Source organism: Castor canadensis, chromosome 13, assembly GCF_047511655.1.
Source record: "Castor canadensis chromosome 13, mCasCan1.hap1v2, whole genome shotgun sequence".
In the NCBI taxonomy this organism is placed as follows: domain Eukaryota; kingdom Metazoa; phylum Chordata; class Mammalia; order Rodentia; family Castoridae; genus Castor; species Castor canadensis.
The window spans coordinates 8690584-8707645 of record NC_133398.1 but is presented as its reverse complement, the minus strand read 5'-3'; the positions used below and the strand labels follow the sequence as shown (position 1 = coordinate 8707645).

Genomic DNA, 17062 nt, shown 5'->3' with positions numbered 1-17062 from the left:
CAGCACCTGCTCAGCTGTTACTGAGATAGACACTATTACTGTCCCATTTCACAGATCAGGAAACTGAAGCTTAAAAAGCCTAGGTATTCTGCCAGAGCCACCTGGCTAGTACACAGAAGAGCTAGGAGTTGAAGCCAGCTCATGAGCTCTGCCCTACTCTGCCTGCACTTGGGAAAATCCGTGTGGAGAGCATTTGGCTGGCTTCAGAAGTGGAGTGCTCAACTTTCCTCAGAGCTCCAGTGAAAAGAGATCCTTTTCTGAGTAACCGAACTGGCCTCTGGGAGCTCTCATAATCCCACAGCAGAGGCCATAGCTGACCTGTGACACCCATATCACGGGAAGAAGGGAAGGATCAGCGAAGAATTTCGGTTTGGAAATGTTATCTAATGCCGAGCGCTTTCAAGGCACTCAGCATGTGGTGCCTGCACTGTCCTCCTGTGAGGCTGCCAGTGAGGCCTGACCTCCCTCTTTCTTGGCCACATCCCCTTGGTGGGAGACCTAGGGGTTATCCATTGCTAGGAGGGGCCAGGCATCTTTGTGTTCGGAGGGAAAGGCAGGGCAGCACTTTGTCCCAGTCTCAGCAGGGTTCCATCCTGCACAGGACGCCTGACTCCTCGCCAGCTGGAGGGATGTAAGCAGGGCTGGCCGGCCTCAAGGAACTTCTGAACAAGGGCCCCCAGCTGCCCCAGACTGCATTTGGTTCTGCTTCTGCCTTGGCATATCCCCTAGCCTGGGTGTGTAGGAGCCCACGCCTGAAGATGGACTCACCAAGTCCTCTGCTACCCTGCAGCTCTCAGCCTGCTGCCCCCTCCAACACACACCTACACACACCCCTGGCTGCTGCCCTGTGCCCACTAGCTGTCTGCCTTCACCCAAAGGCTCTTTGTCTGAACGAGGGGAACAGGGCTCACTGATAAAGTCCTCAATGTCCGGGCCTGTGCCCCAGACACCACCCCTGTCCATGTGTCCACAGTCCTGCCTGGGCAGATGCCTTGTTTAGCTTCAAGTGAAAGCAGGGAGTGCCCCTCTTGGGATCCAGCTGCACACAACCCCAGCTGAAGGGGACAGGGCTTTTGAGCCCAGCCAGAGGGCCAGCTGCTGCCCCTCGCCCCCTGCCCCTTGCTGCCACAGAGCTGAGAGCTGGTCCCTTACCTCTTCCCTCCTCCTTGGCTCCCGGGACAGCTCCTCACATGCTTCACCATGCCCTGCTGTCAGCGGTGCAGCTCGTCCATGGCCTCCACTGAGGTCCCAAGTTGCAGGCCGACTGGCCTCAGCTTTGCAGCCCTGCCTCACTGGCCTCTGCCTCACAGCCCGTTCCGGGACTGGGCGGGGGCTAGCCGGAGCACCACAGGGCTTTTCCCTCACAGCACGGCCAGCAGCTGCCTCAGTGCCATGCTCGGCAGGTCCCAGCTCAGGCAGCACTGCTCAGAGCTTGGGGTCCATCCTCAGGCCGACTGCAGCACCTCAGTTGAACTCCCAACTCCTTTGTGGAGCCCTTACATGCCGCCAGAGGAAACTGTGAGCACAGCCTGACCCTGGTTGGCTGCAGGCGCTTCTCTCCACCCACCAGTGCAAGAGGATCCCCCAGGCCCAGAAAGGCTCCGGGCCTCCCCTCAGCCCCAGACGGGGCGGGCCGCCTGGTGATGTCACACTAGCTCCAGCCCCAGCTGGCCTGGCCCCTCCCGCCAGCCAGCTTTGGCAGCCTCCTTGGCCCCCTCCTTCCTTGGCACAGGCAGCCTGGCCAGCTCCACTCCTGGCTCCCCAAAGCCCAGCAGCTCCCAGGGCGCTCTGCAGAGGCAGAGCGCTTCCCCTTTGACTCAGGTAATGAGTTTAGATCTGCTGCAGCTGTGCACATGGCTGTGCTACCCCCTGGGAGCTAGCCTTCCCCTGCCTGCCCCCCGCCCTAGTATGCTGCCCCCAGGAGCCCCATCCCGGGCCAGCCGGTGGGCCTGTGGCCTCTCCTTTTCAGCCCCCTTCTCAGAGGCCTCATTCTCCTCTCCCAACTCTGAGGAAGGGAGCCCACAGCTGGAGGTTAGCTGGATGCAGTGGCTCCGGACAGTGGATATACATGATTGGAGGTGGGAGGCCAGCTGGAAAAAAGCTGTCACTTTCCACCTGAGTCATCACTTGGGCTTCCTCACCTGCAGCAATACATAAGCCAAGTGCCGCTAGTGGTCAGCTACCCAAGACTGCAGCGGAGGCTTCCCTGAGATCCTTCATGAAAGGGTTTGCATGAGGTCAAGGAACCATGGGTCTCAAATTCTGAGCCTCTGCTGTATGATCCTGCCAGCCTCTGTAGTCCATCACCTGTGACCTGTTCTATGAACAAATGCTAGAGCCCAGCGTAGTCCTCAGCACTGAGTTGACCATGTTAGGTGAGCTCTGAGTGTTCTTTCCCTTTTCCATCTGTCAGTCCCTTCCCTTCTTAATAGAGACCCTAGTCCTTCCAGGACACCACATCAGCAGGGAGCTGGATTATATAGTCAGAAGTACTCCCTCCTCTACCATGAGGGTGAAGATGTCAGCCATTCTGGGTTTCATCCCAGGGCCTGGAGAGATCCTGGGAGATGATGGGATGGGGCATGATGGACTAGGATTTGAGATCGGTAGATACACATGGGATGGAGCTAAATCCTTCTCTTTGAGCTGTACCCATAACAGGCTGGGGGCCCCTATATTCTGCAGCCTGAGGTAAACACTGGGAGGCTGACGTGTCTTTGTCTTTCTCCCGCGTTCCCTCTCTCATCTCTCTCTCTCTCTCTCTCTCTCTGTCCCTCCCTCCTCTTCCTTCTTCCTTCCCTTCCCCACCCTGCTATGTTTTTTGGGAGCTTACTCTTAGCCAACCAAGGTTCCTGTCCCCTGAGAGCCAGCAGTTGAGCTGGGAGGCAGAGCACGGTGTATAAGAAGTGCTGGGTGTCGAGGGAGTATCTCACAGGTAGACCTGGCTGAGCCTGGACTGGAGGAGTCAGGGCCAATAACTGACTAAGCTGTGCTTAAGCTAGAAATTGCTCAGAATTAGCAGGTGACTTGGTGGACAGATGATAACCTGGGCAGAGAGGAGTGGGTAAAGACTCTATAGCAGATTGCTTCTTCAAAGACAGTCGTATTATCTCCCAGGCCACAAGAAGACCTTGACAGTTCTCGCTTTGAGAGGTGGTGGCGTCTGTATCCTGTTTGTCCTTTTGAATCTGAGTGGGTTTGTGACTTTCTTTATTGCAATAGAATGCAGTGAAATATCACTACCTGATTTCCAAGGCCAGTAGAGAACATGCAGTGCAACTTCTGTCCTGTTCTCTGAGGCCCTCTCTTCTGGAGGCTTGAGCCAAACCAGAGCCTGAGAAGTTCAGAAAGCCATGTGCAGAGGCTGTGCATGTGATAGGCAGAATTGGCTCCATGATTCCATCGGGTCACTCCCAGCTGCTGCATTACTCTCACCTATAGAATCTTTCTGTTGACACCTCAGATGTGAGGGAGCAGAGATAAATCATTCCACTGTTCAGTGTCCACATTCCTGACCCACTGCACCCATGAGTATAATGAAGTAGTTGTTTTAGGCTGCTTGGGTTTGGTGTCATTTGTTACACAGCATGGTAACTACATCAGACTCTGAGGCAAGAGCAATTATAGGAACTTTTTTTTGTAGAGCTGAGGGAAGAGCAGTTTGACCAAGCAGAAAAGATGAGACCCTGTTACAGAGATTGAACTTAATCCCAATAAACCACTGAAAGGTGTTGAGCGAGACAGTGTTGAGACCTGTGCTCATTTATAATGGCCATTTTTAAATCCTCGCCTACTAATTCCAGCATTTGGGTTGGAAGCGGATCTGACCTTTCCGACTTTTTCTTCCCTCTTGATTGAGGGTTATATTATCTTGCTTCTTCAGATGTCTGTATCTTTTTATCATATACTGGGTATCAGGGATGACACATTGAAGAGACTGTATCTACTTGTCTTCCTGTAAAGAACATTGTGTTTTGTTCTATCAGGGAGTTAATTACTTGACTTGGTAGAGGCTTGGTTTTTAGGCTTTGTTTAGGAAGCTTTATTTTGGTTTGTCCATAGCCCTAGACATAATCCTTAGTCGGAGGCTTACTTGTAAGGCATGGCCTTTCTGAGACTAAATCAAAAGCCTTACGTGTTCAGTAAGCAGCTTTAACCTGGTAAGACTTGAACTCCAAGCTGCATCTTCCAGGAAATTGCTAAAGTTTCTTCCTCCCAGCTCCTGCTTTCTATTGTGGTCCTTGGAGTCTCTCTCCAAATGTATACAATTTAGGGGTTAGCTAAGGACTGGAGGAGAATTTCTTCAGTAATATTGGAGCACCCCCTTCTCTAACCCTCTCCCTTCTGCTATTTTTCCTTTCAATCTCCAGTCTCAAAGTCCAACCCCTTTATTTTCTCCCCAGACAGTGAGACTTTCTGTTTCAGTTCTATACTTCTGTGCACCTCCATACACCAGGAAGTGCCCTAGTGTGCTTTCCCATTCTCCAGAACCATGTCTCTTCCAGTGTCTCTGCTTTTGGTTGTTCCCCAGGACATTCAGGTCATTGTTTCATGCATATTGTCATGAGTATATGACTATCATTAATCAGGGAGTTAATTCAATATAGTCTACTCCTCCACTTCAGGAGCATGCCAATGGAAGTTGTCTTTTCACTCAGTCTTCATCTTCTTGCTGCTATTGGTGCCCACCTAAATCTAATCAGATGGTCGGTGGTTCTCAGACCATCTGATCTTGGTTGTAGTCTGCTGGGGAACATCAGCCCTAAGAAGTCATAGGTTGGTCCATCTCAGGGTCCTTCCCTGGGCACTAGCAAGTGAAAGAGATGTACTGTGCTCTCATGACTTGTAGAGCATCATCCCAACATTTTATAGGTATCAGTTCATTTTCTCCTCTTGTTATAGTTTGAATCTTGAATGTCCCCCAAAGGCCCATGTGCTGAAGGCTTAGTCCCCAGCCCATGATGCTGTTTGAACCTTTAGGGGGTGGGGCCTACTAGGAGGAAGTTAGGTCATTTGTGGCATGCCAAATATTGGAGGGAATATTGGAATCCTGGCCTCTACTCTTCCTCTGTCTTTGCATCATGGCCACCATGAAGTGAACTCCTCCACCATGTGCTCCTTCCATGATATTCTACTTTGCCACAGACCCAACACAACAAGACCAAACACCCATGGACTAAAACTTCTGAAACCATGAGCTGAAGTAAACCTTTTCTCCTTATAAGTTGATTGTTTCAGGAGTTTTGTCACAGTGACAGAAAACTGTCTGACATACCTCTCAAAACCCTATGAAGAAGTATTGTGATTCTGTTCTGTACCAAGCAGATGGAGGCTTATCAAAGTGAAATTCCTGGCATCAGGGCATACAACCAGAAAGCAGTGAGACTTGGATTAAAACCTACATCAAAACTAAGAAGAAAACAGTTGTCCTGAAAACAAATTGCATTTTTTCAATTGTAACACGTTTTAAGGTCTCTGAAATCAGGAGGCATCTTTTAGCCAAAGGCACACCATAGTATAATTGGCAGACTTTTTTCTTTCTATTAGAATATGACACATTTTACAGTGGAGGACTTGTCAGATTCAAAACTCCAGTGAGGTTGGCCCATGATTAAGGGACTAAAAGATAAAGGCCCCTCCTCTCTTTGTCCGCTGGTCATGGAAAGCCTGGGGGAGTGTTCCAGCATCAGGAAGTCTGTGGAACTGCCAAAGTCTCTGTCCACACCAATGTAATAAGACAGCTGCCTCTAAGCTGAGAGCGAGCCAGCTGGTCCCTCCTCTCCTGGAGCAGAGTGGCAGGTCCTGTGACTAGCTGCCCTGTGCCAAGCAGGGGCTCTGGTGGGGAGAAGTTAGAAGCCTTGTGTCTGTGGAAGATTCCAAGGCAGTGCTACTGTCCAGTGGCACCGAGGCTAGCCAGACGCACAGAATGCCCTTTGAGAACACTGTGCCTTCTAACTGCTTGCTAGTTAAATCTACCCAGATGTCAGAACAGGGTGCAAGCTCAGTTTTAAAGCATCTCTGAGAATGAGTCATTTGCTCACATGTGACTCGTTTCATTCCTGACTTCTCAACGCCCCATCAGAGAACAGTGTCAGGGCAGCACCCTTCCTTAAGTGTGGGCATCACCTAACAGTCAAGCATGTTTGTTATTCAGTCAACAAATACTGATAAAGGTCCAGTTGGGCTCCAGAGTTAGGGCTCTGGGTCAATTTGTCCCAAGCCAATTTGCTGAGACTTAGCTGACTGGTTTTCATGTTTTCTCAGGACAGTATTTGAAGGAATGCTCATTTAGTCTCGTCACAGCTCTCCTGCTGCAGCTGAGCTGGGGCCCACTGAGAGTAGAGACCCTGTTGTAGTTAACTGGTTTTCTTTGTTTCTTCATAACCAAAACATCACAGAAATTTTCCCATCCAATATAATTTTTAAAAAAATATATATTGCCATTTCTGGAACCTGGGCCAGACAGGATCTTTGTTCCAAACTGGAGATGAGGGACTGGGGGCAGTTTTATGATGGGGGAGGATTACAACCCCCCTACAGAGATAGTTGCTAAAATCCTTGTCCCAAAGAGCAGCCAAGCTGTTGCTTGACCTTGTTTACCTTTCCTGGGACCCAGGGAGGCAGCTGAGCAGATAACCGAGGGCTTCTGGCAAAAGCCTGATAAAGTGAGCTTCCCAAGAATGAGAGCAGGAGGCTTACCAGGCAGAGGTGCTGGCATAGCCAGCAGGAGTTTCCAACTACAGGTCAGGCCAATTGCAGGGGCCTCAGGGACCTTACATAAGCCCTACAAAAAAAGGGTAGCCATGCAGGAGGCTTGCATCAGCCCTGCCAGCCTCCAGACTACCCCTACTTCGTTCCTCTCCCCATCCCTGGGCGGAGCCAGGTAAGTCCTAGCTCTGGGGCTAGAATCCTGGAGAGCAGTGTTCAGGCATTCCCTCTCTGCTAGTGTTCTCCATGCACTGCCTCAAATCTGCTGTGTTGGCACCCTGACCTGTATGGATTGACTTCTGGTTTTGGGTTAGGGCCAGCCAATAGCAGGTACTAACAGGAAATGAGAGGGTGGCATAAGAGAGAGAGAAAGGGCACACGTATCAGCAGCTCTCTCCATGCTGGACCATCACTGTGTTAGTGCTGTGGGGAATTGGCCAGGCCTGGCTTTGAATTTCACCACCACTTTTTAACCTTGGGACTTCTGAGTTTACCTATCCTCCCCTGGTTCGGTTTCCTCAACTGAAACTGGAGACAGTACTATCACCTTCCCAGGATGGCTGGGAGGAATGAGCAAGTCTGTGAATGTGAGTACCCAGTACGATATCTGGCACACAGTCGGTGCTCAATAAATCCTAGCTGTCCTCCTTTAGTAGTTTGGAACCCCGTTATCTTGGATCCTCTGAAGGGCATCAGTTGTTTTGTGTCTCGCCAGAGAGCTTTCCTGTAGTTTTCTCTTTTCTGGTTTGCATATTTGTCTCTGTTTAATTAATAGTCATTTAATTAAAGGAGTACTTATCTGCACCTTCCTTTGCCTACGGCCTGGGTAGGAAGTCTGCTTAACCAAAGAAAAGAATCTTTCTAACATGGTGGAAAGCAGGCTTTGGAAAGATGGTGTATGTGCATACACCCCAAAAATCACTTCACATTTATTGAGCATTCTCTGATCCTCACAACAACTCTATGAGATGGGTCATCTTTTATTTCCCAGTTTCCAGATGCAAAAACTGAGGTATAAGTGAACTGCATTATCCAGGGCCACACAGGAAGCCAGTGGCGAATGGAGACAGTCTGCCATCTCAGCCTCTGGGTTAACTGCTACTGTGACCGAAAGCCCTTAGCTCTCTGTGCCCCAAGGGACAAGTTGTTTTAGATAACTGACTGATTGGCTGGAAAACTACAAGGTTGTCTCTTTAAGTATGCAGTGTTTTAAAATTTTCATCCATCCTTGTTAGGCCTTTTACACAGAGGCACATGGACACCCAGGCACACATGCTCGCTGGCCTCTGTCAACTCTGGCTGATCACACTGTTGGCCTTCCTGCATGACTCAGTCATGTTGAACAGACTGGCTTTACTATGGCTGTCCCTGGGGAGGGTGCTGCTTTCAGGAGCCCCATAAACCCCAGGCAGCTGTGTTTGTTGTTGCTTTTCCGGCTCTCCCTAGCAAACGCCTTCCTTTCCCAGCCCCTCATCCTCTCCTCATTAATTGCTTCTTGTCAGCTGAGGTCCTAAAGCTTGATAGAGTTCTTTGCAAGTGGCACTAACCTGTCCTAAAGGGCTCTCTGGTGAGTGAAGTCCCTGAGACTCCATGCTAGAGCATCTGTGTGCTCCACAGCCACAGGGCTTACACGACCTCCACCCTTATGTAACAACTGCTGCCTGCCACACTCTCATATGGGCCTGGCCCAGTGGGAGGCCCTCCACGTGGATTAGCTCATTTGAGTCCTCAAAACAGTACCTTCCAGGAGAGGCTCTCACCGTCTTCCATCCCAACTGACTAGGCAGCTCCCTCAGCCAGTTTGGGCAGGTGACTTCCACACAACAGTAGCAGCAAAGCCAGGGTTTGGATCTGAGCTGTGGGGAGCAAAAGTGCATGCTCTTGCTTTTTTGTTTATTTGGCGGTACTGGGGTTTGAACTCAGAGCCTTGTGCTTGCAAGGCAGGCTCTCTACCACTTGAGCACACCTCCCAAAGTCCATACTCTTGATAGACTTCCCAGCACTGTGAAGTAGGTCAATTTAGGGATACTCCCAACCTGTTTCTTCACCTATACAATAATTCTGTTTATGCCCAGAGTTAGTGCATAGCAAGGTGACACATAGTAGATGCTCAACTGACATTGGGTCTCTCGTGCACATCACTTTAGTCTGTCTTGAAACAGTGTTCCCAAGCTTTAGCAGCTTCAAAATTAACAGAGGGTGGTGAAAGCACAGTTTGCTGACCCCCACCCCCACAGTATGGTACTGTAGGTGGAATGGGGCATTTAGTTCTAACAAGTTCACAAGAACAGCTGTGACCATACCCTGCTACTGAGGGCTATTTCCTGTATTCAGATGCTGGTCCTAGACCATGAAGGAAAAGCGTGGTTTGGCTTTTCCCAGATATTTCCTGGGAACTAGCTGTCTCATTCTGTCCTCCTCTGGGTGTCACTGACCCTGGGAAAAAGCAGTGTTGCCTGGACTAAGCACATGACCGATTTCATCAACATGTTCCTGATTTCCAGTTGCCTTCCTGGTAAGAATAGGAAAGAAAAGCCTGAAAAAGCTAATCATCGTATAGGAATTCCTTCTGTAAATTATCCACCAAAACAGCAAGACACCTTCTGAAGTACTGCTCAGACCAGGGACCCTTTTGCTGTGCAGGTGGAATTTCAGTTTTCTGAGAGGGTGGGATTGATATTCTTCCCTTGCTGGCAGGCTAGAAGGACAGGTGGGCCACCTCATTGCCATTGGGGCTCCAGTGCCCAACCAAGAGCCTGATACATGTGGGTGGGTAAGTGAAGGGCCTGGTGGCACAGTGTGAGTGCTGAGTCAGAGGGATCCAGGTTTGAACCCTGGGCCTGCCCTTGCCAGTCAAATGGCTCTGGGCAAATAGCTTACAGTTAGTGCTTCATCTTCCCCCTTTGCAAGTTAGGGATAAAAATAATACCTGTATTCCAGAGGGTCAGCACAACAGTTAAAGGTATCCAAAGTGCCTGTGCCATAGGAAGTCTGTTATTTTTTTCTCATTGTCGTCATCATCATCATCATCCAGCCAGGCAGGCTAGTGTACTGGTGTGGAGTATGGGGCTCTGGATCCTGACTTTGGGTTCAAATCCCAGCTCCACCACTTATAAGCTATCATGTCACTTCTCTGTTCTCCAGTGTCTCCTCTATGAAGCAGGGTTTCAACAGCGCCAGCCTCACAGAGTTCTGTGACCATGGATACAGGTGCATGTCAGGTGCTTCACCCTGTCCCTGTCCACATCTGCAGAGGGGCCAGGAAGGGGCCCATGAGGACAAGAGGAGGGCAGAGAAGGAGACCCAGTACACCCCAGGAAGGCTGCCTTCTCCCCACAGCGCCCCACAGCCCCACCCCCCAGGGAGAAAAGAGCAGCCTGGTAGGTGCGAATCATGCCCAGGCTTTCACTGCTGGAGCCCCCTCCTCCTGCAGCCCTTGGAGGAGCAGCTCAACCTTCAGCTGGGAGTTGCCACACTCATCTGGTTCTGGTTCTCATGAGCTCGGGAGTGTGCCAAGGTGGCATCCTCCACAGCGCCGCCTTCACAGATTGATGTCACCCTTAACCCTGTCTGCCAGCCTGGAGCTGTATGGAGTGGGGCCAACCCAGTAGGGACAAACCCCACCAAGCCTTCACCTTTCCTCTGCCAGGCTTGCTCTGAGCAGCCAGCCCTTCACCCTCCCACTCACAGGTGAGAGAAGCTTCTACCACCTAAAATCCACCCATGGGTCCCTCCCCACCCCCACACTGTCTCTGGTTTCTGTGTGCAGAAGTGTTTGGTAAACAGAGTGCTTGAGCCGTGACTTGCTGGAAGGGGCGAATCCCAGCTGACGCCCAGACACTCGGCCTATTTTGGGCCTGGTCTTTCTGCTGCTGAGGTCTGTGGTCAGAGTGTTCATTTCCCATCCCCCCACCCCCAAGCACCCACGACAGGGCTCAGAGGGACAACATGGCCGGTTTCACGTTGCTCTCCTCCCTGAGCGTTGGTCCTGTCTGGCCTCCTGGCTGCCTGTCTCACGCCTGGGATCCACGTAGCCAATGCTCTTGTCCTGTGCCCCCCATGAATGCTGTGATTCAGCACACACAGAGAAGAGCTTCACTTAAGAAAGAAAGTATTCACATCGCCATCCAATTCCATCTAGCTACGCCAGGCGCCAGGAGACAGCTGCTGGCTCCCGCCCACCAGCCACCCCACAGGGATGGGGGCTGCCTACCTTCCACACACAGTGGTCTCTCCTTTTTTCCTTTTTTAAAGACCCTCAGTCTCTTTTGATTGCTAGACAAAATGCACCTTAAATCTGTATTCAGAACACATCCCTAATAATGAGTAGCAAATAAATAGAGTCTTGAAATTAAGAGACCATCCATTCAGCGAAACCCACGCTCATGTTCTGGCCCTCTTATACACCTGGCACTGTGTTAGGCTCCTCGGCAGAGTTGGGAGCAGCCCGAAGAACACCGAGCCGGTGACCTGGACCTTACCCCACCCAAGACCTCCTTGGTTACCTTTGCTTGGTTACCTCTGGGTTTTGAAAATGCTTGTAAGCTATAATGACAGCCATGCCTACTATGAAGTTTATGGCCATGCTGTGCCAGGTAGAAGATGAAGCTCTATAACCTTACTTCTTCCTGCAAACTACATAATTCCATTCTTCTTGATGGCTGAATAATACTCCATTGTGCATATATGCCTCATTATTCTTTATCTGTTCATTGACTGGTGGGCACCCAGGCTGATTCCATAGCTTGGCTATTGTGACTAGTACTGCTATAAACATGGATGTGCAGGTGTCTCTATTGTATGCTGACTTATATTCTTTGAGCTATATGCTCACTAGTGGTATAGAAAGATCATTCAGTAGTTCTATTTTTAGCTTTTTGAGGAACTCCCTATGGGGGTCCATAGTGGCTGCACTAGTACACATTCCCACCAACAGCATATGAGGGTTCCTTTTCCCCCACATCTTCGCCAGCATTTGGCGTTTTTGTTTTCCTTCGGTAGGACTGGGTTTTGAAGTGTTGTTTGTTTTCTTGATGGCTGCAGTCCTGAGCAGGATGAGGTGGAAGGAGCTCAGTGTCGTTTTGGCTTGCTCTTCCTTTCTGGCCAAGATGCTGAGCATTTCCTCGTGTGTTTATTTGCCATTTGTGCTTCTTTGAGAACCGTCTGTTCAGTTCATTTCACCATTTGTTAAATGGATTGTTCTTTTGGTATTTAATTTTTGGAGCTCCATATATATTCTGGTATTAACCTTTTGCCAATGAATAGCTAGTAAAGATTTTTTTCCCATTCTGTAGACTATCTCTTCGTTCTGGTAATTGTTTCTTTTGATGCTCAGAAGCTTTTTAACTTGGTACAATCCCATTTGTCACTTCCTGAATAATTGGAGTCCTATTCAGAAAGTACACCTGTATCTTCAACTGACTTCCCTGTTTTCCTGTGTAATTTCAGAGTTTCAGATATTACATTAAGATCTTTGCTTATTTTGAACTAACTTGTGTACAGGGTGAGAGAGGAATCTAGTTTCAGTCTTCTACACGTGGATATCCAGTTTTCCCAAGACCGTTTGTTGAAGAGGCTGTCTTTTCTCCAACATATACTTTTGACACCTTTGTTGAAAATCAGCTGTGTGGGTTTATTTCTGGTTTTTCTGTTCTGTTCCATTAGTCTATATGTCTATTTTTGTGCCAGTACCATGCTGTTTTGTTATTGTGGCTCTGCAGCATAATTTGAATTCGGATATTATGATACTTTCAACATCACTGTGTTTACTCAGGATTGCTTTGGCTATTCAGGGTCTTTCATGCTTTCATTTAAATTTTCTGATTTATTTTTCTATGTCTGTGAAAAGCAACACTGGAGTTGTGATGGGGATTGCACTGAATCTCTGGATTTCTTTTGGTTGGATATTAATTCTCTCAGTCCAGGAGCATGGAAGATTTTGTCTTCTATATCTTCTTCAATTTCTTTCTTCAATGTTTCATAGTTTTCATTGTAGAGGTCTTGCATCTCCTTAGTTGAGTTTATTCCTTGGTATTTGGGGGGGCTATCGTGAATGTGAATATTTTCCTGATTTCTTCTCAGGCTGTTCATTCTTGGTATATAGAAAAACTACAGATTTTTGTCAGTGGATTCTGTATCCTGCTACTTTGTGGAAAGTGTTTATTACATCCAGGAGTTTTTGGTGGAGTCTTTAGGTTCATTTAAGTGTAGGAGCATATCATCTGCGAATAGGGACAATTTGTTTCTCTCTGTCCTGTTTGAATCCCTTTTACTTCTCAGTTGTGCCTTTACTGCTCTGGCTAAGAATTCAAGCACTATATTGAATAGCCAATGGAGAGAGTGGACACCTTTGTCTTGTTCCTGACTTTAAAGGAAATGGTTTCAGTTTTTCCCCATTTAGTATGATGTAGGTTATAGGTTTGTCATACACAGCCTTTATTATGCTGAGGTACTTTCCTTTTATTCCTAGTTTCTTCAGGACTTTAACCATGAATGGATGCTGAATTTTAGTAGAGGCTTTTTCTGCATACACTGAGATGATCATGTGAGTTAGTTCTTTATTCTGTGTATGTGCTGTATTACCTTTATTGACTTGCATGTGTTAAACCATCCTTGCATTCTAGGAATGAGACAACTTAACTATGGTGTATAATCATTGTGGAGGGGCAATACTGGGGTTTGGACTGAATGCCTTGTGCTGTTAAGCAAGTGCTCTTATTGCTTTAGATTATTTTTCACATAAGGTCTCATGCTCTTGCCTGGGACTGGCCTCAGAGCACAATCTTCATACCTTTGCCTCCTGCCCAACAGGGATTGCAGGTATGCACCAACATGTCCAGCTTGGTTTTTGAGATAGGGTCTCACTAACTTTTTGCCCGTGCTGGATTTGAACTGCAGTCCTCCCATCACCACCTCACATATCTGGGGTTACAGGCATGTGTCACCATGCCCAGCTATGTATGATCTTTTTAATGTGTTATTGAATTTGGTGTGCAAATATTTTATTGAGAATTTTTGTGTCTATGTTCATCAAGGAAATTGATCTATAATTTTCTTTTTTGTTGTGTCCTTAATTGGCATTAATATAATCAATGTAATGTTAATACAATTAATAATTAATATAATATAATAATATAATACTGGCTTTCAATATTCACTCCTTGTTCTGTATACTTAATGTTTTAACCATAATATGATGTAGACAGTTTCTTTTCTGTTTGGTGTTCTTAAAGCCTCCTGTACCTGATGACCCTCTCTTTCTCAAGATTGGCAAATTTTCTATTATTTTATTGAATATGTTTTCTATTCCTTTAACTTGGACCTCTTCTTCTTCTTCTAAGCCCATAATTTGTAGGTTTTGTCCTTCAGTGCTGTCCCAGAGGTCTCACATAGTCTCTTTATGCTTTCTTATTTTTTCTTTATCTTTGTCTGAATGTTGTAATTTATCTGTCTTATCTCTGAGCCCTAATATTCTGTCTTCAACTTGATCCAGTCTATTGATGAGGCTTGCAACTAAGTTTTTTTTTTTTATTAGACTCAATGAGCTTTTCACTTCCAGAATTTCAATTTGATATTTTTTTCAGGATTTTAAAATTTTTGTTGAATTCCTTTTTCATATTCAACAGTGTCTTCCTTATTTCATTTCACTGTTTATTTGTATTCTCTTTGAATTCATATGTTTATGGTGTCCTCTTTAATTTCATTAATAACTTCTATAATCATTTTTTTAAATTCTAAGATTTCATCCACTTCACAATCATTATAGTCCATTATTTTGGAGTTGTTAACTTTTAGAGGAGTTTGTTGCCTTCTTTCTTCATAGTGCTTATATTTCTACATTGGGATTTGTGCATCTGAGGACAAGTCATTAGTTGTAAATTTTAACTGCCTCTAGTCTTTAAATTGAAGTATTCTCAGTGTTCAGGCAGGACCGAAAAGTGGCAGAGTTAAGGTGCATTTTCTCACTACCAAACTGGGGTTATAGCTCTGTAGCAAAACATTCACCCGCATGCTCTGGAACCAAGCCCAATCCCCAGCACCACTCACAGAAAGGAAATCTAGCTGAAGTCTCTTGTACTGCTTAATGTAGAAGTTTGTGCTATTTGTGGGTTGAAGGCAGGATTGGTCAAGGGTCAGTTTTCTGCTTCTAGACTGCTGTCACTGTAGAAGCTTCCCTTCTTTGTGTGCCAGGAGCTGCTGCTGGCTGCAAAGTGCTTTGCAGCCTGTGGGCCAGTCAGGTTCCCACTTCCTCCTCATTTTGTGCCCCAGGGCAGTAACCATCTAAGCCTAAGGGTGTTCCCTGAGTGCATCAGAGGATGAGGGGAGAAAATAGAACACTGAGTTCTGCCTGGTGGGGGAGAACTGAGGGATTCAGATTCTGTACATGACAGTCTCAGTGCTCTTAGACACCGCCCAGCAGTTCACCAACCTTTGGGAAAGGAGGCTGGGGGAAATCACATGATCCATGGGCTTTGGCCTCAGAGTTCTGAGTCCTGCCTAACAGCAAACACACATAGTCAGGAGGCAGCTGGGAGGCTGGTCTCAGTGTTTTCAGACCCCATCCAGCAATTCATCACCCTGTGGGAGGGATGAGGTTGGGGGAAATCACTTGATTCACAAGACTTGGGCTCAAAGCTCTCATTCCCACCTGGCAGCAGACACACATAGGCTGGAGACAGCTCCCTGAGGTCAATCACTCCACCAGCCACAGCCTCAGTGCTCTGCTGCTATAGTAAGTCTCAGGTGATGAGACTTGCCTCTTGCTGTTTATGGGGAAGAAGAGGAGGAAGGAGACTGACGTGTTGGGTCTTACTGAACATGGAAACTGATGCCAGCTTCTGGTGTAGAGCGTTTGAAGGTGTAAGCCCCCAAGTCTCAAGGACTTAAAAGGACTTGGGCAACTGGGAAAAACTGGGCTCTGCTCTCCTGCTTACTTCTCTGTGGCCTTAGCAAGAGGCCAAGAACAGCCCCAAAAGTTACCATAGCTCCATGTGAAGGGGTGCAGAGACTGGCAGAGGGGCAAAAGCTATGGGACTCCCAGCTCAGAGGTGAGACTGGGGACATGTACTCTGTGTATCAGGGAAAGGAGACCTGGTTGCCCTTCAGTTATGGAGGAGCCAAAACAAAACCTGCTACAATCCTAGGAAACCCAGATCACCACCTGTGTGGAGACCATCAGCCTGACAGGGGCCACCTACATCAGAGGGACATGACCAGGGCCCTCCCCACCCCTGACAGGAAACCTCCCCATGCCAGGGCCTGCTAGAATCTGAAAGAGTTAGGGAGAAAGTCCAAAAAGACAGAGAAGGGGGCCTTAGTAAAGCACGGGACACTCTCCCCTCACCTCCCTCCAGATCCCAAGCCATAAATAGCTGGCAGATGGGAGAGGGGATGAAGAGAACAGAGTTGAACTTTGGGTTGAGTTTGAGTCAAGTTTTTAAATAAACAGGACTAGGTCCTACATCTTGACGTTTTGAAATGAGATTCTTGTAGAAGTGGAAAGTGACTACAAGGTTATGGAATCTGGTCCAGATCGCATTTAGGGACCTGCTGCCAAGGTTGGAAAGGAAAGTCAACATAGCACAATTGGGGAATGGGGATTGGAGAGAATAAAGCATCTCATGTTTGTGCCCCCACTGGATTCAAACTTTGATGAACTAGGAATGACCTCAATTGTCTAATGTGACTCCAGGTTGGGAGTCCCTAGTCTGGCCATTTGAACTTCCCACAGATGCCCAAAGGCCCAGCGTTGCCCAAGGAGCCTCTGTCCACTGTGTGGGATAGTTGACAGAAACAGGGATATCTATAGACTCACCAGTCCTGCCACCCTTGCAATGCAGGTGAGTCGGTGTAGTGGGAGAATGTCAAAGAATAAAGCAGGAACTAGGAAGCTGCAAGGATAGAGTTAGTTCCAGCTCACTGCAGGTGTGCCTCTGGGGAGCTTGTTTCAAGGGAGCTCTCCATCTTCAAGCTTCATTGTGGTGCCTGGAGACCAGCAGTCAAAACATCCCTGCCAAAAGGGCTGTTGTAAGAGTGCAATGAGAGGAATTATGTGTATGCTGGGCTCTCCCAGCCCCCAGAAGCTTCCACACCTGTTAGCCCAAACTGTCATCATCTCCTCGTTGGAATCTGGAATGATTTTTTTTTTTTGGAAGAATCACCCTCATCTTAGTGACTAAGGTCAAGGTCCAGGCTTGGACTCAGGTCTGCCTCACTCCAAACCTGTGTTTGCTCCTGCCACTACTGTACTCATCAGGGGCTAGCCCTGCCTCTGTGCTCTATAACATTGCGGCTTCTGGCCTCCTTGTCTTCTGCCAGGAGGAGAAGCAGTAATTTTAGAACCAGAAAGCTATAG

General features: G+C 47.8%; 2 protein-coding genes across 9 annotated transcripts in view; one reads left to right on the top strand and one right to left on the bottom strand.

Moving 5' to 3' along the window:
* The window catches only part of LOC109684537 (angiopoietin-related protein 2), a 36988-nt gene extending 35357 nt beyond the window's left edge, over positions 1–1631 (bottom strand). For both annotated transcript variants that reach the window (XM_074053176.1, XM_074053175.1), the window contains exon 1: positions 1153–1631. The gene's annotated coding sequence lies outside the window, so the exon portion shown is untranslated. The remainder of the gene's footprint in view (positions 1–1152) is intronic.
* The window catches only part of Ralgps1 (Ral GEF with PH domain and SH3 binding motif 1), a 231255-nt gene that overhangs the window by 144469 nt on the left and 69724 nt on the right, over positions 1–17062 (top strand). The gene's annotated exons all lie outside the window — the stretch shown is intronic.